Source organism: Hyperoodon ampullatus (genome assembly GCF_949752795.1).
Source record: "Hyperoodon ampullatus genome assembly, chromosome: 2".
NCBI lineage: Eukaryota > Metazoa > Chordata > Mammalia > Artiodactyla > Ziphiidae > Hyperoodon > Hyperoodon ampullatus.
The window spans coordinates 178208402-178231951 of NC_136915.1; the positions used below are offsets into that span (position 1 = coordinate 178208402).

The following is a 23550-nucleotide window of genomic DNA, read 5'->3' on the forward strand; positions in this document are numbered from 1 at the left end:
CATCCTTTCAAATATCTTATCATCAGGTTTCAACACAAGGCAAACAGTAAATATTCGCAAGTTTTGTTTTGTTTTGTTTATTTAAACCAAAGGTATGCCTATTTTAAGTAACTCAAAACTATTAAGCCCTTTAGGACTTAAAACCAATGAGCCTTTTATGGCTCAATCATGGACACAAGAGGCTCCCCCAGAGAGGGTACAGAAGATACAGCCCTCCCAAGATCCAGAGCCACTCCCAAAGACAGCAGAAAGAAAGAAAGACTTAGACAACTCCCTACCCCACCCGAGAACTGGCAGTGGTGGGTGGGACGTTAGCCACAAGTGGGGTGCAACCCACATTTCTGTCCAGCCATATTCTAGGTGCCTCCAATCTGACAGGTGACCACCCACACATACAGGTTTAATAATCCCAGCAGGCGGAAAGCCAAGTCAAGTTCTCAAGGACACACAGGAGACAAAGAAGAGAACAACAGCTGTCCCTGGGAGGGGAAGCATTAATAATCAATAGCTACCAGAAACCAAATTCACAAGAGTCAAACTTCAAAGAGCTAATTTTTACAACTGTTTTTCTCCTGCTAATCTGAATTTGGAAAAGAATGGACAAAAGAATTTTTACCTTCCTCTCTTGACTGAGCACTATAGACAGAGACTTGGGAGAGAGCTTCAGATCGAACTTAAGAGAGAGACTTAGGGAGAGAACTTAAGAGAGCTGACTTTGGTAAGAATTCTTATATTTCATTGACTTTTGTCAGTTTTTCCAAGATCCCAAATGCAGCTTCCGGAGTGAGTGGGGTGTCCCAGCCATCCCTTCATGGTCACCAGAGACTGTAGGGGACGGACGAAAAATACCTTTCCCCTCTACCGTTCTAAGTTCTCAGCTGGGTCTCTGTAACAAAAGACAGATTAACAAAAGAAAAGCATACAAACTGATTTAATATAAGTTTTATGTGACACAGGAGCCTTCATAAGGAAATAAAGACCAAAGAAATGGTTAAACCTGAGTCTTTTCATACCAAGTTTGATGAAGAGTAGAGTCATGGGAAAATATGATAGGACAAAAATGTGTATGAGCTAAGAGTAGTAAACGGGGGGGAAACTTAGCAAGGGCTGTTCATTCAGATTCCTCTGGCATTCCTCTGTCTTAGGAGATAAGGATGCTCTTTTCCTCAGTGTACTGGGAGGACACCTCATACATTGAGGTGTCTGATGACCTGCTTAGGGGAAGGTCAGGACCTGTACCTGCCATTTCTCAAATTCCTTCAGCTTAAAATATTCAATAGGTCCAGGTGCCACATTTTGGGGTAACATGTCCTGAACGCCATCATTCTCCTTCAAACAGTTTATTTCTTATGCTCTCAATGAAAGAATTTTGCCAGTTACTAGGAATGGGCACAGTAGACTAAAATAAATCAAAGATCCTCTCCCTACCCCCCAGGGCCAATGCAAAACACTCCAATCAAGCACAATGACAATATGAACTTCTATTTCTGGCAACCCGATGGGTGGAGATCACCTAAAAATGCTACATTAAATATTTTAAAATTCTTTTTAAAATGTATGGCAGAGCTAGCTATAAATAAAGTAAAAGGAATGCTCCCAGGGCAGGAATGATAAGAAAGCACAAATCTAGAGAGGTGAGTTAGTTCTGAAGCCAGCATGCCCTAGGGGCATCTGCATAGTCCTGATGGTAAGAACTTGATTGGGGTGAGAATGGAAGCCATATGAAATACAGTAACAGGAGGCAAAACTAAGGGCCTGTGCAAGGTAAAGAGCCAGAGCAGAGGCCCTCCCACACAAAGCCCCACGGGGTGGGGAAGTGGGGAGGCAGGGAGGGGGCATGGCTAAAAACCAATTCATTTTACAGGTGATATACATGAAGGAATGGGCAAATGATCAGAAGGAAAAAAGAAATGATAAATGCATATAGGTAAATCTAAACACTGTCATTCTGTTATTTCTGGGGTTAAAAGATCAAGTCCTGGAACTATAACATCTAATAAAAACAGTTTATATCAGAAGGAAGTTGATCTTACTGTTCAGGAAGAGGGTAAAGATACTATTTACGTTTAGACTTTGTTAAGTATACATATTAATATGTCTTAGGGTAACCACTAAAAGAAAAGAAATAAAACTGAAAACTTCCAACAAAGTTAAAGGGTAAAAGTGGAATAAGAAGAAAATCCAAAAGAAGACAGAAAGCATAGGATATGAATTCAGGCCTTAGAGCAAGATATTCCTGGGTTCAAATCCCAGCTCTGCAAGTATTAGTTCTAACCACAGACAAGTCATCTGCTTTTTAAAATTCAGTTTCCTCATCTTCAAAACAAAGAAATGACACAAAGTTTTTAACCTAGGACTTGAGTTAACGTGCAAACACACAATAGTAGCACAGGGCCTGCCACAAAGATGCACAAATACCTTTCTCCTTTCCCTTCTTTTCATGACACTGAAGCACATTCACTAATAAGCAGGTCATTGTTTTCGGCTGAATGAGACATTTAATCATGAGTTCCACAACTCTTACATAGAATGCAGTCATACTTGCCTCCTTGGCTTTCTATTATATTCCTTCCTTATTCAGAACTAAAAAGCTTCCAAATAAAATTATATTATGTGTAGTACCTCCAGCTTAGTATTGCTCCAAAACTATGCTTAAACATATTTAGGTTTTCAGAAGAAAGATTAAGTTCGATCTGAAGCAAATGCCCCTTCCATAGCAAAATACAAAGGTTAACACTTCATATAAGATAAAAGTGGCTGCTTTATTAGATAGTTACCTACTCTTCCTATCCACTACTTGCTAGGGGGAAAAAAATGACTATTAATTATGTCACCTCAAAGATGTGTAACTCACTTTAGTTAATCACAATCTGTCAAAATTCAGAATGAGCATATAATCCCCAAATACAATAAAATAACATCTTGTTGTATGAAGATTATTTCATGGATTTAGATATTGTGCTCCCAGAATTAAAGTGTTCAGTAAAAGCTTAGTTAGTCAGATATTTCCCAATAACAGTGTTATAAAGGTTGACTCTAAGGACAAAAAAATGTAAAAAACTTTTAATTCAACAGCTTATATATGGATTACCCATACCCCCACCCACCTTGTAAATTCTGCATCACCAATCTTAAACTCTGAGTGGATTTTTTTCTCTTCTGCACAGGATGCTTCCAGAATTTCCTCATCTGCACATTTACAGAATAAAAATTAATTTCTATGTGTCTAAGATAACTTCAAGTGGCAAATCTGCCCAAAAACTTATAATATAATCCAAAATAAAGTGTAAATGCTTTAACTGCTCATGTCTACCGATACGAAGGATCGACTACCCTCAACTTTAAAGCACATATGTTAAATTGTCAGCAAGGTGACACGATCCTCTTAGCTGGAATAAAAATGGTAAAAGCTTTAAAAGTTTTGCAAGAAACCAACTGGCAAGAAACTAAAACTAAAGATGAAAGTTTTATGAGAATAGAAATGGAAAATCCGTACACACAGACTCTAACAGGAAACTACATGGGAGAATTTTGAGTGGAAATCTTAATAATAGAGCTATATTATGTATAAAACAGAAGGCATCAGCTTGATGTACAGCTGAGCAGTTAAGGGCTATAGCCCTGAAGTCAGGTTGCTCCCATTCAAATCCCAGCTCTACTTACTGTGTAACTTAGGCAAGCTATTTAGCCTCCATATATCTCGGTTTCTGTATCTGTGAAGTTGGCATAATAATGGCCCTTAATAAGATTGCAATGAGGATTAAATTCGATGACAGATGTAAAGCACTTAGCACAATGATTGGCACACAGTAAATACTTAGTATTTATTAGCTACTTGTATAATTATTATCCTCTTTCTAAAATTGTTTTATAACACCACACTAGCAGAAGTGTCCAAAATCACCTTAAGTAGTTAAAGAAAGAAATTATGTTCTCACTCCCTGATGAAAGTAGATAATCCTAATGCCCATCATACAACATTCCACAAATATAATAACCTGGACGCCAACACCAAAGAACCACAAATTAAATCATTAAAAATTAGTAAGGCATATAGGTTACTACTAATCTACTCACTTGAGCCCAGAGATCTAATTACTAATAGTTAGATTACAGTATTAAGGGACTAATGAAATTCTTCTATACTATATTGCTGCTGAAGTGATCTTGAGGCAGGGGATAAATGGACCCCAGGCTGGGCAGCTGGAGTTTGTCCCCTGTGGACAGATACTCCAAAACAGCAGGAGCGAGAGAAGAGCTGAGCTCTGCCCAGATAACAGATAGAGAACACATATTTCTCATTCTCGCAGTCAAGGAGAACTTAGTGACTAGACATGTGCAGAAAGGCTCCTTGGGTCAAAAAGGGAGTGATGTCAACCTACCCATAGGCCTCTTTGCTAGAATCCATCTTGGCTAAGAGATGAGTGCACAGATGTGGGAGGACCCTGAGATAAACCAAATATGGACTCAGAACCAGACAAAGCAAGATGACTGGCCAGAGGAAACCTAGAAGAAATGCCCCATATAAGTGATTCAAACTACCATGAGGGTGGGACTCTCTCTGAGCCTGCCCGTGTGTGCCTATTCACACGTACTCTTTTTCCTCCTAATAAACACTTTACTTGTTTCACTTCTTTCCATCTTTGTGGGAATTCATTTCTACAAAGCCGAAGAAGGGCCAGGGCCTTGTCACTGGACACTGGTCTAGTGGCTAGGATTCAGCGCTCTCACCGCTGCAGCCCGACTTCAATCTCTGGCCAGGAACCGAAACCCTGCTTCAAGCCGCTGCAGGCCAAGGCCACCCGAAATCAATCTTGAGGGGCAACCATGAAAAACCATAACAATGTCAAAAAGAATAAAAAACCATCAACTATTCTGTAAACACAGCAATTCAATCTGCGCCCCGCCCCATCCTCCAGCTTTAGCAGCTGGCAGGGAGGGCAATATATTCGAGATATTAGCTATTAAAAACACCTTAGGGGCTTCCCTGGTGGCGCAGTGGTTGAGAGTCCGCCTGCCGATGCAGGGGACACAGGTTCATGCCCCGGTCCAGGAGGATCCCACATGCCGCGGAGCGGCTGGGCCCATGAGCCATGGCCGCTGAGCCTGCGCGCGTCTGGAGCCTGTGCTCCACAATGGGAGAGGTCGCAACAGTGAGAGGCCCGCATACTGCAAACAAACAAACAAACAAAAACACCTTAGTTCTCTCATGTCCCAATGAGTAAAAGCATCTACTGCAGATAATTCTAAAAGTTTGGTTTGCTTTTGACCTTGACAGCCTAAGAAAACCTAAGCAGTTCAGGGAAAGTAACACCTTTATCTAAAACCTCTCAGTTGGGGGTGAAAAGGAAAGACTCCCAAGAATGCCTGAATGCTTATACTATCCCCCAGGGAGAAACTATTTGAGACTGAGCTGTTAACTGGCAGCTACCACTGTCAGTATCACCTGAACGGGCTTCTAGCCCAGGAATCTAATAACTACTTACTAGGTAGCCACTAATTTACTCTTCATTTCAAAGCAGCCTTTTTATCCAGGTTTAAAAAGAATGAAACTGTCTAAATGTTGTTTTGGGGTTTTTTTTTGCAGCAGATGGAAATGCGTTCATCATTAGTCTCCATTATTCTTTTCAGCTGGCAAAAACTTGTGGTTGTAAAGCAAAGAAATAAAAGATTTTGGGTGATTTTAATCAAAGTTTGCATTCTAACCCTGCCCTGCAGCATGCTGTAATATGAGTAACATTCCTGCCTCACATTCCCAAAGAAATGAATTTTTATGTGAATACCCCCTACATTATCTGTCACCTCTTTTTTTTGTGTGGTTCCTGTCCATGTGGCCAATATTAGGCATCTACTACTTTATGCTAAATGCTACATAGCACCATCCTTGAAAAAAAACATACATCAATAATAAACTGACTGCATTAATAAAAGTTTGAAGTGGAATAAATGAATCATAAAACACTTTTAGGAGTACGCACATATACAAAACAAAACAATTCTAGACTCCACATGCTGCTCACTCTCTAAAAAGCACTGTAGGTATAGGCACCAAAATATTTAAGGTGCTTTTGAAATGCAGAGGAAAACAGTGTATAATCAAAAGCAGATGGGCTTTAAAATTAGTTCCACCGTTTATAAGTAGTATAAACTTGGACAAATTATTTACTCTCTCTGAACGTTCCTCATCTCTAAAAGGGAAATATAAATATTTACCTTATATAAGGGTTGTTGTGAGAACTGAATATAATGTATATTAAATGCCCAGTACAGTGCCTGGCATATAGTATATTATCAATAGATAGAGACTAGTATTATTAGAGACATTTTCAGCAACAGGACACATTTAGTAGTGACTCTTACTCCTTGATGGAAAAAATCCATTGTGTCAATAGAACTTATAATCATTCTGAAAAACAAAGTAAAATCATAAGTTTCATAAAAAAACATGTAATTTAACAACATATAAATTAGGAGAATTTCTTTTGGCAGGTTGGGAGATAGGAACCTGCAACTAAGAGATGAGTTACATTTCACAAGAAGAGTATTTAAACAAACAAACAAAAATATATAGTGAGATTATGGAGGGAAGATCTGGAGAAGGAAAAAAGTCAAGAAGTAGCTATACCTATTTGTCAAATTGAAAAGGTCCTGTCTCTTCCCCTTATTCTTTCTCCTCTTCTCAACTCCTCTAAGGAAGAAATATGTTCTCTTAGACACTGGGAGTCCAAAAAAAAAAAAAGGAAGTCTGAAGTAACAAGGCAAACAAGCAATCTCTATATATTAAACCACCTGCTAATTCTTTGAGTCAACAGGTTTTTTGTTTAGTTTTACAAATTTTTTCACTTTAAAATACATATAAGTTACATAATGTACCTTGGGATTAGGTCTATCAGTCATTCCACCCCTACTCTGACTTAACTTAATCAAATAATTATGGATTAGCTATCAGTTATGAGAGAAATGGATTTCATCTGGAGGAGAGATTAGGGACAAAAGAGAGAAATGAGTGATTTTAATGCACGGGGCACTTGTGAGATGAGAAAGCATCATTATCCAATGGAGGAAATAACAGCCGGGAAAGGAAGAGATTGCAGGAGAGTGTGCACCAAGCACCAGAGAACAAACGTTAACGGTTAACACACCACTTACTTGTTTTTTTGTTTTGTTTTGTTTTTTAAATTATTTATTTATTTATTTTTGGCTGTGTTGGGTCTTTATTGCTGTGCATGGGCTTTCTCTAGTTGCAGTGAGAGGGGGCTACTCTTCATTGCGGTGCACGGGCTTCTCATTGCTGCTGCTTCTCTTGTTGCAGAGCACGGGCTCTAGGCGCGCGGACTTCAGTAGTTGTGTCTCATGGGCTCTAGAGTGCAGGCTCAGTAGTTGTGATGCACGGGCTTAGCTGCTCCGCAGCATGTGGGATCTTCCCAGACCAGGGCTCAAACCCGTGTCCCCTGCATCGGCAGGCGGATTCTTAACCACTGAGCCACCAGGGAAGTCCCCTGTTTTTTCTTAAAGACAGTAATTGCCAGCGTGTCTTACTGAAGTTGTTCTATCTTCTGATCAAACTATAGAAAAATCATTATCACTCAAAAACTAATGTTTATTTAATTGCATCTTTGGAAAAAAATAAGGATCACCAGAAAGAAACATTCAAATTCACTTCTCCTTACAGGCCTCTTTCAACCTTTTCTGAACTCCTTTGCTTATGAATGTAGACATACATAAATTTCTCAATTTAAATTTAAAATCTAGCATGCAGGGGCTTCCCTGGTGGCACCGTGGTTAAGAATCCGCCTGCCAATACAGGGGACACAGGTTCGAGCCCTGATCCAGGAAGATCCCACATGTCGCAGAGCAACTAAGCCCGTGCGCCACAACTACTGAACCTGCACTCTAGAGCCCGCGAGCCACAACTACTGAAGCCCGCATGCCTAGAGCCCATGTTCCGCAACAAGAGAAGCCACCGCAATGAGAAGCCCATGCACCGCAATGAAGAGTAGCCCCGCTTGCCACAACTAGAGAAAGCCTGCGCACAGCAACGAAGAGCCAATGCAACCAAAACTAAATAAATAAAATTGGAAAAAAACCCAAAAACCTAGCATACAAAATTGTGCAGAGCAGCCCTCTTTCAGCTTTAAGGTTTCAAGAAAGAACCTTCTTTAACAGATCTTCAAGCACTGCAAAGGCTCCTTAGAATGATAACTAAACACACTAAGTCAGTCTGAGTCAATTGCAAACTCTACCAGCCTTCTGAACACAAGTGAAATGGTTTCCAGGTCTGGTTCAGAAATAGTCACACCAAAGTTGAGACAGATACTCTATGTTTCATATCTAGTAGTCTCACTATTGGATCCTGAGCCCATGGGACTTCCCTGGAGGTCCAGTGGTTAAGACTGTGTTTCTACTGCAGGGGACATGGGTTCGATCCTTGGTCAGGGAACTAAGATCCCTCATGCCACTCAGCGTGGCCAAAAAAAAAAAAAAACTGAGTCCATACACTGAAAAAAATTTGTCACTTGATTACCACTGAGTCTCCATTCTTAAGTGTTTTCGTATCTTAAGATACAATTATCATAGAAAACATCATTTTGTTTAACCAGTTATCTTTGGAGTTGACATCCATCAAATATTTTTTTTTCCTTAAACCTAAAGGGAGTAACCCTCTGAAGAGGAAAGGGAGAAGTTACTTCAAAATCTTGTAATTTCCATTTTCCTTTCCAACCATATCTTCATAGTTAAATTCCAAAGTGTGTGTAGGGAGGGAGGACAGGAGCAATAAAGTTAACTGGAGATAGTGCTGTAGTAAAGTACATCCTTTCAGTTTGATGCAATGGAATTTTGCATTTGAAATATGGCCCCCCAAAGGTGCACAGTTTATTCAAAAAAGAGCTGGCTTGAGGATCACAGAGGTAGAGAAGTACTATACAGAGTCAGAGATATGCACCTGCCTGGAAGTAAGAAACCTGAAGCAACAAGCATGCTGAAAAGTTCCCTAATGTCTCATTTCTGTCTTTTAATATAATTTTCTCCTTTGCTAGGGGGATAATAAAAAACAGTTGAGGGAAAAAAAGCATGATAAAGAGCTGTGGAGGTGACGTAAAGAATAAGGGAAAGGGAAGTGGGAAAAAATGGATCTTATTCTAGTGATAGCTTCTATAAGACCCTCAGCCAGCTGCCATCATGTAATAATAATAAAATAAATGCTATTGCTTATTGAGTACTGTGTGCCAGGCATTATGCTAAGCACATTATATAAACTATCGCCTTTACTCCCTATAACAGCTCTGTACATTGAGTATTATTACACGTATTTTACAGGTAAGGAAGCTCAGATTACACCTGAAACCTGGCAACCTTCTAAAAAGGATCCATTTATATCCGATAACATTTTCTCTATGCCTTATGTCCTTAAAATCCTCTCCTAGAGGATTTCCAAACTCTTGCCCTATGCTGCTTACAGAGAGCACCTGAGTTTCAACAGCTACACGTTTCTCTATTCATAACCTCTCAACAAAGAAAGCTCTCTCAGTAACTTCTCTTGGTCCATGTGTCCCCTACTCTTAAGGTCCTTTGGAATATCCCCTGTGAATCATCCAATGACTCACTTGTATTTACCAGCAAAATCTTTTCAAGTCCCAGGGATATTCCATGTCACTATGTGCCCAAGTGTATATGTTGTCCATTTGGATAAATCTTACTATATACACACTTCTCTCTGCCCTCTCCCTCTCCACAGTGTCACTGAATGGCATGAATTTCACCTCTATTCTCTTAACTATTAATTCATATTCACTCCCTTAAATAGAGGCTCAAAATCCCTCTCTCTTCAGAAAACCTGCCCGTGATTAGCATCATTTAACTGTAATCATTCTTGTAGCAGAAAGGCCCTGGATTGGAAACCAGATCTGGCTTCTAATCTTGGTTCTTTTACTTGATATGATAGCTGGGCAAATCACTCCACCTTTCTAGGACTAGCTTCTCAACCATAAACAAGGGGAATTAGACTAAATAAGCTCAAGATTAATTCCCAGATCTACAAATTTTTTATGCAAAAAGATTACCAAAAGCATTAACTTATAAAAATGGAAAAATTGTTATAAATTTTTAAAATTACTTAAGGCACCTTAGATTTTTAAAAATTAATACACAACATATTAAAACCACAAAAACAGAGAAAAACTTTTAAACTTCAAAGGGTGACAAGGTTGATTAAATTGTCCATTTTCCATTCTTTATTTGACACATGACTGAAAACCCAGGTAATCCCTTAAAAGACTACTAGGCTATGAATATACACTCTCCTATTAACTAATCACTATGCAATATTTCAAATACCACATTCTTGTTTAATATACCAAAAGCATTCTAAATACTACCTGTGATGATTAGTTTTATCTGTCAACTTGGCTAGGTTATAGTACCCAGTTACTTAATCAAACATTAATCTAGGTGTTGCTGTAAAGGTATTTTGTAGATATGGTTAATATCTACAGTAAGTTGACTTTAAGTAAAGGAGATTACCCTTGATAATGTGGGTGGGACACATCTAATCAGTTGAAGGGCTTAAGAGCAAAAACTGAGGTTTCCCAGAGAAGAAGGAATCCTGCCTCAAGACTGAAGCATCAACCTGACCTTAAGCCTGCCAGCCTGCCCTACAAATTTTGGAATTGCCCCTCACAATGTCGTGAGCCAATTCATGAAAACAAATCTCTTTTAAAAAACACACACATATACAAATGATATTGGTTTTGTTTCTCTGGAGAACCCTGACTGATACACTAACATACTGAATACTCAGACTGGTATTCTGTTCTTTTTTAAGTGAGGATTAACAGATGTCTGTTTCTTGTAACCTCTTTAAAATACTAGAGCATTTAAAATATGTAACCGGAATGTTATTTTTTAAGTTAGTATTTCCTACACAGTGCCAACAAATTAGCGACGCTATTATCTCACTCTGCTTTTCTTTATTAAAATACATAGGGAGAAAAAGAAAAGTGATGTTTTCCACACTGAATTTTTAAACTCCAAAACTGATTTCAGAAGATTCTGAGATTCATTTTTTTTCTCATTTTCATGGCTTTCAAAGTGCTTCATAACTAGCCGTTAGTATAACATGACTGTGAAGAAAGTCACTTATCAGCCCAATTCTAAAGATTAAGGAACCAGACAAAGAGAAGTAGTAGACTTTGCTCTACTTTATCGAGTGACATATGCAAAATCAAGCTGGAAATTCTCCAACTCTAAGTTTTATTGTTGACCCATCAATTAGTTAGTCCTCCATGCTACACTGACATAGAAAAATATTCTAGAATCACAACATACACAGAAACTATTAAGGACATAAGAATGACATATTTAGTATTCAATAGTATCAGTTCACATGCTGATTCCATTCAAAAAGTATTACTGGGGCTTCCCTGGTGGCACAGTGGTTGAGAGTCCGCCTGCCGATGCTGGGGACACGGGTTCGTGCCCCGATCCCACATGCCGCGGAGCGGCTGGGCCCGTGAGCTATGGCCGCTGAGCCTGCGCATCCGGAGCCTGTGCTCTGCAACGGGAGAGGCCACAACAGTGAGAGGCCCATGTACCGCAAAACAAAAACAAAAACAAACAAAAACAAACAAACAAACAAAAAAAGGATTACTGATACCAGGTACCTACAAACTTTTTCTGTAAAGGGTCGGTAGTATTTAGGCCTTGCAGGCTATAAGGTCTCTTTGGCAACTACTCAACTCTGCCATTGTAGCCCCAAAGCAGCCAATGACAGTACATAAATGAATGAGTATGGCTATATTCCAATAAAACTTTATTTACTAAAACAGACCAGCTTTGGCCTCTGGGCCATAGTTTGCTGACCTCTGACTCATGAAATCATGGAGCTGGAAAAGACCCTGGAGATCATATGGTACACTCCCATTCAATGCTAAAACACCTCTATATCCAGTGCCAGTGACCATTTGGCTCAGAACAGTTTCTATAAACAGACTGTTTTCCAAGCTAGATTGGTTATTCCTCAATGAGGGACTTTAAGGATGGGATATTTTCCCACAGTGTGGAACTAACCAGAGCACTGTGGGTCATTTAGCATTCCTGGTTCCTGAAGAGTAAATGCTACCCATACAAATATACACCTATCACTATGACAACCAAAACTTTCCCCACATATTCCCAAATCCCATGGGGTAGGGGTACTGGTACCCAATGGGTTAAGATATATTGAGCTATACTGAGGTGGGATATATGGCAACTGTCCCATGCAGCCATTCCCCCTTCTACCTATGGCAGACATGACTAATCAATCAAATACTCTTTCCTAGTGAGGCTGGCCTTTGCCTCAGAATTTTTAACACAACGCTCAAGACAACCATGTCCAATGAATCAGAATTGTGATGTTAAAACATATTTGTTATCCCTAATCTAAAAGGACAGTTCTACACACACACTCTGGAAAGAAACTGGCTTCCTTTAAGTTTACAAAGCTGAAAAATAATATGGTTTAATTTTAAACCCTAAGGCATGTTTTGAAAGTTTGTGAAAATATTTCTTGGTTGTGACAATGACTGAGGACACTGAAGGCACTTGGTGTACTGAGGAATGCCATATGCCCTGCAACACTAGGGACAGTACTGCACAACAGAGGATTATCCTGCATCCCCCATGATGTTTTAATATCCCACTAGAAATAGATGTGGATGAAAAACCTGTTTAAATTATCTAAGCCTAGACTGTAACTCAATTTAACACATAAACAGGAATTCTATTTTTCACATTTTTAATAATCATTAAGTTCTCCCAAAATGTAACTGCTCTGAAAGTCAAAGTAAGACTGTACTTAACTTTTCTCTGAATTTTGCCAAGAGTTATTCACCATTTTGGAAAATCATCTCAATGACAGCAATATAATTCAGTGTATATAAGTACAATTTATCTGAATAAGCCTGCATTTGTAATGATTTCCATCACAGTAATTCTAGACACAGGTACGAAAAGTTAACCACTTGGTATGTGTAGAGCATATACATATTAAAAAGTATATTTAATGGCTTTATTTTTATTTCTCCTTTATATTACAGTTAGAACATTATATTTATTTCTTTGCAGTCAGGTTTGCAAGTAGTTACAGTATATCTATGAATTCATTTCAGGATAGTAAAGGAGGGACTATAAAACATTTGTTATAAAAATAGAGTGTTGGCTCTGACAGGTTAAGAACCACTGATCTAAACTAATGAAGCCTTTTTGACCAAATTGCGTTAACACAGACACAAATCTTGCCCAAAATTTGGAAACAAATCTAATGTGCTTCAAGGGTTCAAACACAACTTTAACTGGCTATCTGAAGCCATTTTTACAGAAAAACACTAGATCTCTCAATATAGGTGAGGCTTCCGAATCTCCTTTTCCCTTCTGTATAAAATATACAAGAAATGACTGTGAAAGCCAAGTGCTTAGGACCTCTAAGTCCTCCAGCACACTGGAGCTGTCGCTGTGATTACTTCTACCCAATTGTGAAGAGAACTGGCAGTGATTAATAGAGTCAATGAAAGAACCCAGTCATCACTGAGGCAACTGCCCTTGAGCAACAGACACAAAGCTCCTACTCTGAGAGAGTCCATTTTCCAAGAGGGCAGAAATGTTCAATATCTGCACTGTCTATATAAGAGACAACTAGTTTAAAATTTAAAGGTTTGACATTGACTAAAAGTGGAAGTAATCTCCACATAAGTCTATCTATTTTATATATATATATATGTTAAATATATATATGTATACATACACAGATATATTAATGGACTAAAGCCATTGGCAAACCTAGCTTCCAAGAATACTAATTATTGTTTCCCTCTATAAGTCTTTTTTTAAAACCTTTTTATAGTTCATGGCAGTTTTTAAGTCTTTAGAGTGTCGATAAGAGTCCATATAGTCCATAGTTCAAAGACTAAACTCCAAAGCAAAACCATAAACATAAGCAAGGTCAGGTCCCAGAAACTTTCTTTAAATCAAGTTTTCAACTATTCTAGGTTAAGTGGTGACATTTAGTTTTAAGAGCTAAGAGAGACAGGTATATTGGAACATAATTCTAATGATTTACTTTTTCTATTCTTCAGAGACGTGCATGTAAAAGTGAGTGGTAGGGAGCAAAAATAAATAAATAAATAAAATAAAGGCTTTGAAATGGCCTATAAGTAACTCTTGGGTCTCCCAGGGAATAAGGCAACCAGGTCCAGAGAACTAGCACTTGTCACACTTCTCTGCAGAAAACTTTGTATAAAATTATCCACAAATGATCTGCTTCTAAACCCTACAAGGCGCATTAGCGGTTTAGCTATAATCAGCCCAAAGCCAGCCCCAACTCAACACAAGCTTTAAGGGATAAGTATTATAAATGAAGAAGACACAGCTGAAAAGGATGGCTAAGAAGCAAACAAGAATATTAAGACCAAAATACATCTCTACAGGCTAAAATGCTGGACTGCTGAAACACAGGCAGGAAAAATTTAATAGAGAGTAGGTGTAAGGTCATATATTTCAATTTAAAAATCAGCCATACAAGTACAGGGACCAGACTAACAGAGAGTTCCTGCAAAAATCTGGGGAGCTTTGGCTTACCAAATGCTTACTATAAGAGCAAGATATGTCTGCTTAAATATTAATGCAATTTTGGACTTCAATAATATTGAATATACAGTAATAGAAAGAGTATGGTGTCCACCTTACAGGAAGTAATAGTCCCACTATTTGCTGCCTTGATCAGACATCTAAAATAGTGCAGACAATTATAGAAGCCGTATTTTCACAATACTGACAACCTAGAGCATCCAGAATAAGACAATCAGGATAGTGAGAGATCTAGGTATTGGCATAATTTAACCTGAAGAAGAGATAATAAGAGACAGTTTTTTAAATATGGGACAAAATTTTAAATAGAAAAGAAAAAATAGATATTCTGTGTTTCTCTGGCTGATATAACTAAAACCAATGGATAAAAAAAAAAAACGCAACCGGTAATTTGGATCTGTTACAAGTAAAAGAATAACCTTATAACTTGAGCCACCCAACAATAAAGCAAGGTTGTATAAAAAGGAAGTGAACACCTTGTTTCTCTATGTATTCAGGCAAGGGCCTAAGGTCCTCTGGGATAAGAAGTGTTATGAGGGTACCCAAATCAGGTAGAAGATTGGATTAAGGGACTGCTACAGGTTCACTCTAATTCTGCAATGATATCATTTTAAGGGCGGAAGAAAAAGTACAAGTTGAGTCAACAAACACTTTAGTTCCCTAACAGCAAGTTATGCTGGTAAAAGGGGAGAAGAATTGAGAGGGCCAAAGTGATTCTAAGGTACATTTAAAAATACATGGTACATAAGGAACTCAAAGTGAGATGCAGTGGAAAAGAGCACTGGATTTAGGGTTAGAAGACTGAGGTTGCATCCCAGTTCCAACCCAGTCTAGCTCTGCAGGATGTAGGGCAAGTCACTGAACCCTTCTGTAGTTCAGGTTTTTCCACCTTCAGAAATAGGGATACCACCTGTCCTGCCCTAAGGATCAGATGACTGTATAAGAAACGCACTGACTAAATAATTTATACATAAATTATCACTGTTATTATTCTACATTGATCAGAGTCTTCTAAGCTCTGTTCACCACACTTTAAAAAGGATATGAAACAAAATACTAGCGAACACAATCCAACAGCACATTAAAAGCATCATACACCATGATCAAGTGGGATTAATCCCAGGGATGCAAGGATTCTTCAATATATGCAAATCAATCAATATGATACACCATATTAACAAATTGAAGAAAAACCATATGATCATCTCAATAGATGCAGAAAAAGCTTTTGACAAAATTCAATACCCATTTATGATAAAAACTCTCCAGAAAGCGGGCAGAGAGGGAACCTACCTCAACATAATAAAGGCCATATACAACAAACCCACAGCAAGCATCATTCTCAATGGTGAAAAACAGAAAGCATTTCCTCTAAGATCAGGAACAAGACAAGGACGTCCACTCTCGCCACTATTATTCTACATAGTTTTAGAAGTCCTAGCCATGGCAATCAGGGAAGAAAAAGAAATAAAAGGAATACAAATTGGAACAGAAGAAGTAAAACTGTCACTGTTTGCAGATGACATGATACTATACATAGATAATCCTAAAGATGTTACCAGAAAACTACTAGAGCTAATCAGTGAATTTGGTAAAGTTGCAGGATACAAAATTAATGCACAGAAATCTCTGGCATTCCTATACACTAACAACAAAAGATCAGAAAGAAAAATTAAAGAAACAATCCCATTCACCATTGCAACAAAAAGAATAAAATACCTAGGAATAAACCTACCTAAGGAGGTAAAAGACCTGTACTCATAAAACTATAAGACACTGATGAAAGAAATCAAAGATGAAACAAACGGATGGAGAGATATACCATGTTCTTGGATTGGAAGACTCAATCTTGTGAAAATGACTACACTACCCAAAGCAATCTACAGATTCAATGCAATCCCTACCAAATTACCAACGGCATTTTTTACAGAACTAGAACAAAAAAAATCTTAAAATTTGTATGGAGACACAAAAGACCCCAAATAGCCAAAGCAATCTTGAGGGAAAAAAATGGAGCTTGAGGAATCAGACTCCCTGACTTCAGACTATACTACAAAGCTACAGTAATCAAGACAACATGGTACTGTCACAAAAACAGAAATATAGATCAATGGAACAGGATAGAAAGCCCAGAGATAAACCTATGCACCTATGGTCAACTAATCTATGACAAAGGAGGCAAGGATATATAATGGAGAAAAGACAGCCTCTTCAATAAGTGGTGCTGGGAAAACTGGACAGCTACACATAAAAGAATGAAATTAGAACACTCCCTAACACCATACACAAAAATAAACTCAAAATGGAATAAAGACCTAAATGTAAGACTGGACACTATAAAACTTTTAGAGGAAAACATAGGAAGAACACTCTTTGACATAAATCACAGCAAAATCTTTTTGGACCCACCTTCTAGAGTAATGGAAAGAAAAACAAAAATAAACTAATGTGACCTCATGAAACTTAAAAGAAAGTTTAACAACTTTCTATAAACTATAAACAAGATGAGAAGACAACTCTCAGAATGGGAGAAAATATTTGCAAACGAATCAACGGATTCATTGGAGATTAAAAGATTAATGGAGATTAATGGAGATTAATGGAGATTAATAATGGAGATTAAAAGATTAATCTCCAAAATATATAAACAGCTCATGCAGCTCAACATAAAAAAAAAAAACCCAATCAAAAAATGGGCAGAAGACCTAAATAGACATTTCTCCAAAGACATACAGATGGCCAAGAGGCAAATGAAAAGCTGCTCTACCTCACTAATTATTAGAGAAATGCAAATCAAAACTACAACGAGGCATCACCTCACACCGGTCAGAATGGGCATCATCAGAAAATCTACTAACAACAAATGCTGGAGAGGATGTGGAGAAAAGGGAACCCTCTTGCACTGTTGGTGGGAATGTAAATTGATACAGAGGAGAACAATATGGAGTTTCCTTAAAAAACTAAAAATAGAATTACCATATGACCCAACAATCCCAATACTGGGCATATACCCAGAGAAAACCATAATTCAAAAAGACACATGCACCCCAGTGTTCATTGCGGCACTACTGACAATAGCCAGGTCGTGGAAGCAACTTAAATGTCCACAGACAGATGAATGGATAAAGATGATGTGGTACATATATACATTGGAATATTACTCTACCACAAAAAGGAACCAAACTGAGTCATTTGCAGAGATGTGGATGGACCTAGAGACTGTCATACAGAAGGAAGTAAGTCAGAAGAGAAAAACAAATGTCATATATTAACGAATATATGTGGCATCTAGAAAAATGGTACAGATGAACCAGTTTGCAAGGCAGAAATAGAGACATAGCTGTAGAGAACAAATGTATGGACACCGAGGGGGGAAAGTGGTGGTGGGGGGGATGAATTGGGAGATTGGGATTGACATATACACACTAATTTGTATAAAACAGATGACTAATAAGAACCTGCTGTATAAAAAAATAATAATAAAATAAAATTCAAAAAAAAAGGATATGAAAAATCTAGAATACTAATAGATCAACCAAGATAAAGCCTTGTAACTTGACTAAAGAGATAGAAAGCATGTTTTGAGTAGAAACCCTCATGGAAAAAAGTCTTACCCAAGGAAAGGTAAAAGGTATTTATTATAGAATAGGTTGTGTGTTCTTAAAAAGGATGTTGTTCAGTTGTTTTCTACAGGAAGAAGAAACAAGATTCAGAACGAGAAGAGGTGGATTTAAATGAACGCAAGGGAGATTTCAGTTAGGTCTAGGGAATAACATTTTACATGCTTGTTTTCATCAAATGAAAATGTATAAGCCACAAAGCAACAAAAAGACAAAGGAATCCTACCTGTCAAGATGATAAGACCCTGGAAGAGGCTATGGACGTTTAGAATTCAAAACCTACCTGTCCTGGATTGGTCAACATTTACTAGCCTTAAGGGAGTCAAATCAGATTGTCTCCCAAGGTCCTTTCTAGCACTAGAACTCAGAGGATTAGAACCAATAAATAACTGTTTATTAGGAAAAGAAATAAAGTTAGCAGTTCAACTTGGGAGTATATTTTATATGAGCGTTCTACTTTAATCAAAAGTGCTTTATTAGTCATATACCACAATGTTCATTGCAGCTCTATTTATAATAGCCAGGACATGGAAGCAACCTACCTAAGTGTCCATCGACAGATGAATGGATAAAGAAGATGTGGCACATATATACAATGGAATATTACTCAGCCATAAAAAGAAACAAAATTGAGTTATTTGTAGTGAGGTGGATGGACCTAGAGTCTGTCATACAGAGTGAAGTAAGTCAGAAAGAGAAAAACAACTATCATATGCTAACACATATATATGGAATCTAAAAACAAAAAAAGGTTCTGAAGAACCTAGGGGCAGGACAGGAATAAAGACACAGATGTAAAGAATGGACTTGAGGACACGGGGAGGGGGAAGGGTAAGCTGTGACAAAGTGAGAGAGTGGCATGGACATATATACACTACCAAATATAAAACAGATAGCTAGTGGGAAGCAGCTGCATAGCACAGGTAGATCAGCTCGGTGCTTTGTGACCACCTAGAGGGGTGGGATAGGGAGGGTGGGAGGGAGACGCAAGAGGGAGGAGATATGGGGATATATGTATATGTATAGCTGATTCACTTTGTTATAAAGTAGAAACTAACACACCATTGTAAAGCAATTATACTCCAATAAAGATGTTAAAAAAAAAAAGAAGTGCTCTTATTCTTAAGTGATAAAGCAAATGAGATAAAATGTTAAAAATAGGTGAATCTGAATAAAGGGTATACAGGTGGTTCCCTGTACTATTTTGATTTTTGCAACTTTATTCAATTACTGTGAAATAGTCATCATTTAGGTTTAAAATATTAGGAGTTGAATGATACTTCTTATCTTACTAGTTCTTCTGGGGAAGTCTAGAACTTGATTATGTATCGCTTCCTAGGGCCTGCCCTCCCTCCTCTGCTGTAATTAAGACACGTTCACTCATATACAGTGGTTGGTTTTCTCACATCTACAATGTTCTCATCAATCTCCATGGCTTCATCCTCTCAATTTTGAAAATAAACTGCAGTATTTGGTTTTTTATTCACATTTCAACCCTTCCCTCAAACCTCTCCAAGACTCCTAATAACCGTATAAACTTTGACTTCCCAGCCTCTGCCAGGTCATTCTCAAGGAGGTGGGAGAGGTGGGAGGGATTTCTTTCCCAGCCAGCTGCAGGCAAAGAGGGAGCACATTGTCTGTAGGGTATTTTAAAACAATAATAAAAGCAACTAAAAGTCTTTCTGCCTTTTATCATCACCAGGCACTGGCAATTAGAAACAACCTTGGTGTTGAGACACTCCTTCCAACCATTTCAGACAGCTCCAAGCATCACCCCTTAATATGCCACCAGTAATGGTCAGCCTTCCCAACCTCTGCCAAAATCTTTTATCCAGTAGTTTTTCTTTTCCTCAGGATCTCAAATTAAAAACAAAACAAAAACTAATAATAACAACAACAAAGACTAAAGGCAATCAGTGTATTTTCTACAGTATTTGTAATTGTGAGGTATAATCATTATCACTTTAATAGAAAAGCTCATATATAATTTAATGTGATGCCTCACTCAAAACAAAACTAAGTAGAGTCCATTTATATAATCCAGATCAATTATGATTTAGTATTAAAACTATTCATCAAACAACAATAATGTAAACAAATGGTTCACAGCCATAACTTAATGCCTGGAGGCTGGAAAATTTGCCAAGATTTATGGGATCAGACTCAGCAGAATAGACAAGGCTCTACTAACATAACTGCAGTCCTTTATGGCTGCTCTGATTGCCCTGCGTCACACTTTGAGGGCCAGGTCATCCTAGACACTATGAGAAAAAAGGTCTAACTCAGCGAAAGGAAAAGGACAAAAAGAGATACTAAAAGAAGGGATCGACTATGTCTCGGCCAATCTTGTTGAGGGCCATCTTGCATCAAAGGCAATGCAGCAGCTGGATGGTAAATCAGCAGATCGACAACACTCTGTTTGGTATCTCCCTGTCCAGCTGTATTCCTCAGCTGTAACAAATCCCCCCGATTCTATCAAAAGGCAGGGAATGCCTTTCTCACTAGGGTATGCAGATAACTGAAAATGGACTAGGTAACAATAAAACTGATAATCAGAGAGTACAGAACCAAAAAACTCAATATAGCAAGTTACTTCACATATTACAAACAGGTTATTAAAGAAAACAAAATGTGCTAGTACGTGTATATGAAGACACTTTTGACTACAGCTGTTTTAATCATTCTTCCAATACACGGATACACATTTCACTGCAGCAGAAATAAAAAGAAATAGTAAATCCATAAGAATAACTAGTAATTTGCTGCACCCTGATTAAAAAAAAACACCACTATTGGTTAAACTGTTAAATACATCTAAATCCTACAGAATAACACAGAGTAATCCTATAGAATAAACAGAATTTATCTAGAGAAGGCTAAGAAATGTACTCAACAATTAGAACAAATAACAAAAATTCCAAAGATTATCCAGAACACAAGGCAATCAAATTTCAAACATACTACTCAGATATACAATTAGAAACTTGCCACAGAAGGCAGGGCTCTTGTGTTTCAACAATGATCACATCCCCTCCTATGAGCTAACATCTAATGGCCTAAAGGCTTTCTCCCAAAACCAAGGGAAAAGGGGGAAGAACACATTTTTAAATCAAGATTATACAGAAAAATCAGATCAACCTTTCAGAAAAACAGTATTGTCTACTTTAAAGAAATAAGATTAAAACATATAGAAATCCACATAGCAGTTAATTCAATAACTTTAAAAGTCAGTGTCATCTTTTCACTTTCTAATTTGAAAAACTATTCAATTTGCTCACTTCCATGTTACAGCATTGTTTATGTTTAGGCGATGCTTTCCACTTTTAAGTATCAGCTGTGCCCCTAAACATAAGGAAATTATCTATCTTACTCAAGCATAAATTTTCAAGGCCATCAAGAGTTTATAAGCTATAGTTAATAATACTATGTTGTATATTTTAAATTTGTTAAGACAGTAGATCTTAAGTGTTCTCACCACAAAAAGAAAAAGAGAGAAATTAGTAACTGTGTGAAGTGATGGTTTGTTAATTAGCTTGATTGTGGTAATCATTTTACAATTATGTGTATATCAAATCATCACGCTGTATGCCTTAAATATATGCAATTTTGATTTGTCAATTATGTCTCATTAAAGCTAGGGGACAAAAGAGTTTACAAGCTAGCAAGACACCAAGCCATCAATAAACATAAACTGTTCTAGTTTACTTGAATTAGAGCAAGACAGACCACCAAATCAGATCTAAAAGATACCTGTACCAATACAGTAGTTTTAAAAATAAAAAACGTTAACACTTGAAATATGAAACACTTGAAACAAGCAAAAGATTCAACCATCAGATATCACCGTCCACCAATGACAATGTTAGGGCTCTCCCTAGGTACCTCACCCCATTTGTGACAAAAATACAAATTTGCCATCTATCTAAAGCTAAAACAGTCTTTGTAATTATGCAGAAGTGAGATACTATATGACGTAGATTAGGAAGTACATATTAATTGCAGGTCAATAAAACATGAATAAAATGTAGACAATAACTAAAATTAATAATAAACTCTGGTAATGATAAAAGCAAGCCCACACAGTACACGGTGGCCAATAAGGAAAACTAAATATGCTAATGTGTACATAACAACAGAACTTGGGTTATCAATATTTTTTAACAATCTAACAATGGCAAATATATATGTTTTCTTTGTAGCAGAAATAAAAAGTAACAGTAAATCCACAGGAATTGCTAGTAATTGGCTGCACCCTAATCTAAAATTGCCTTTACTGGTTAAACTCAAAAACTAAATACAATAGGATAACTTTTAGTAAAAATATATTAGAAAGTTAGGCAGGAAAACAATGAATAGTAACTGCAAACGTGACGGCACTGGCTCTCCACGTAATTATCACTGTAATTCCAAAAGCATTTACAAGTTCATTCCATGACAAAGGAAATAACCTAAACTCCGCAAGGTAGAGAAGATTCCAAAAGGAAAACTTTGGTTGGCTTGTTGGTATGAAGACAACATTAAAGCACTATCTGTTTGCAAAGAAATGCAGCATAAGTTGGACCTGGGTGAGGAAGAGTTCAAGTTTTCCCTGGGAATGTAAATTCTTCCCCGAAATCCACACAGGTTAAAAAAAAAAAAAAGGCATATCAAAAAGCCAGCATTAATTGCAAAGGAGGCAATACGAGTTCAGCATCCAGTAGGTGGCTGGTCATCTTTCTGATCCGTTAGGTCAAGACGTCCTTCTCATCTACGACCCTCAGAGAAGGACTGCCTCCCTCCTCTCCAACCTCCCCTGGAAGCCAACCTTCGCCAACTCGTGCCACCCTCACAGACAATCTGCCAAGTGCCGGGACACTCCCCCAAGTGGGACTGCTCTCCTCCGAGATGCCTCCTGCCCAGTGTCACCCACCACCCTCCTCCCCTTCTCAGGGCCTCTTCGGCCTCAGGGTCCCCGGTGCCTCCCTCCTCAGCCCCTCACGGCTGCCCTCAGGGCTGCCCCCGTCCCCCGACCCCCAATCCTGGTCCCCTCCCTCAAACCTGGGGTCCCGGTTCTCCCTCTGCCCGCGCGAGGTGTCCCGACTCTCCCGTCCCTACCCGGTCTCCCCCGTCCCGCGGCGCGGGGCGGCGGCGGGGCGGCGGCGGGGCGGCGGCGGGGCGGAGAGGCATCCACTGAGGAGACAAGTGCCTGGGACGCTCCGGCTCCGATCAGGACCCGGAGCCTGGCTTCCGCCTCACGCCGGAAGGCATTCGCGAGCGGGACCGGAAGTCCCGCCCCGCGAGGTCTCTGCCTGCAGCGGCAGCGGGGTCT

General features: G+C 38.4%; 1 protein-coding gene across 1 annotated transcript in view; it reads right to left on the minus strand.

Moving 5' to 3' along the window:
• DISP1 (dispatched RND transporter family member 1) overlaps positions 1–23337 on the minus strand; it is a gene marked incomplete at its 3' end in the record, with an annotated part of 215449 nt that extends 192112 nt beyond the window's left edge. Inside the window, exon 1 of the mRNA XM_079698634.1 lies at positions 23280–23337. The remainder of the gene's footprint in view (positions 1–23279) is intronic.
• Between the last annotated feature and the right edge of the window lie 213 nt (positions 23338–23550).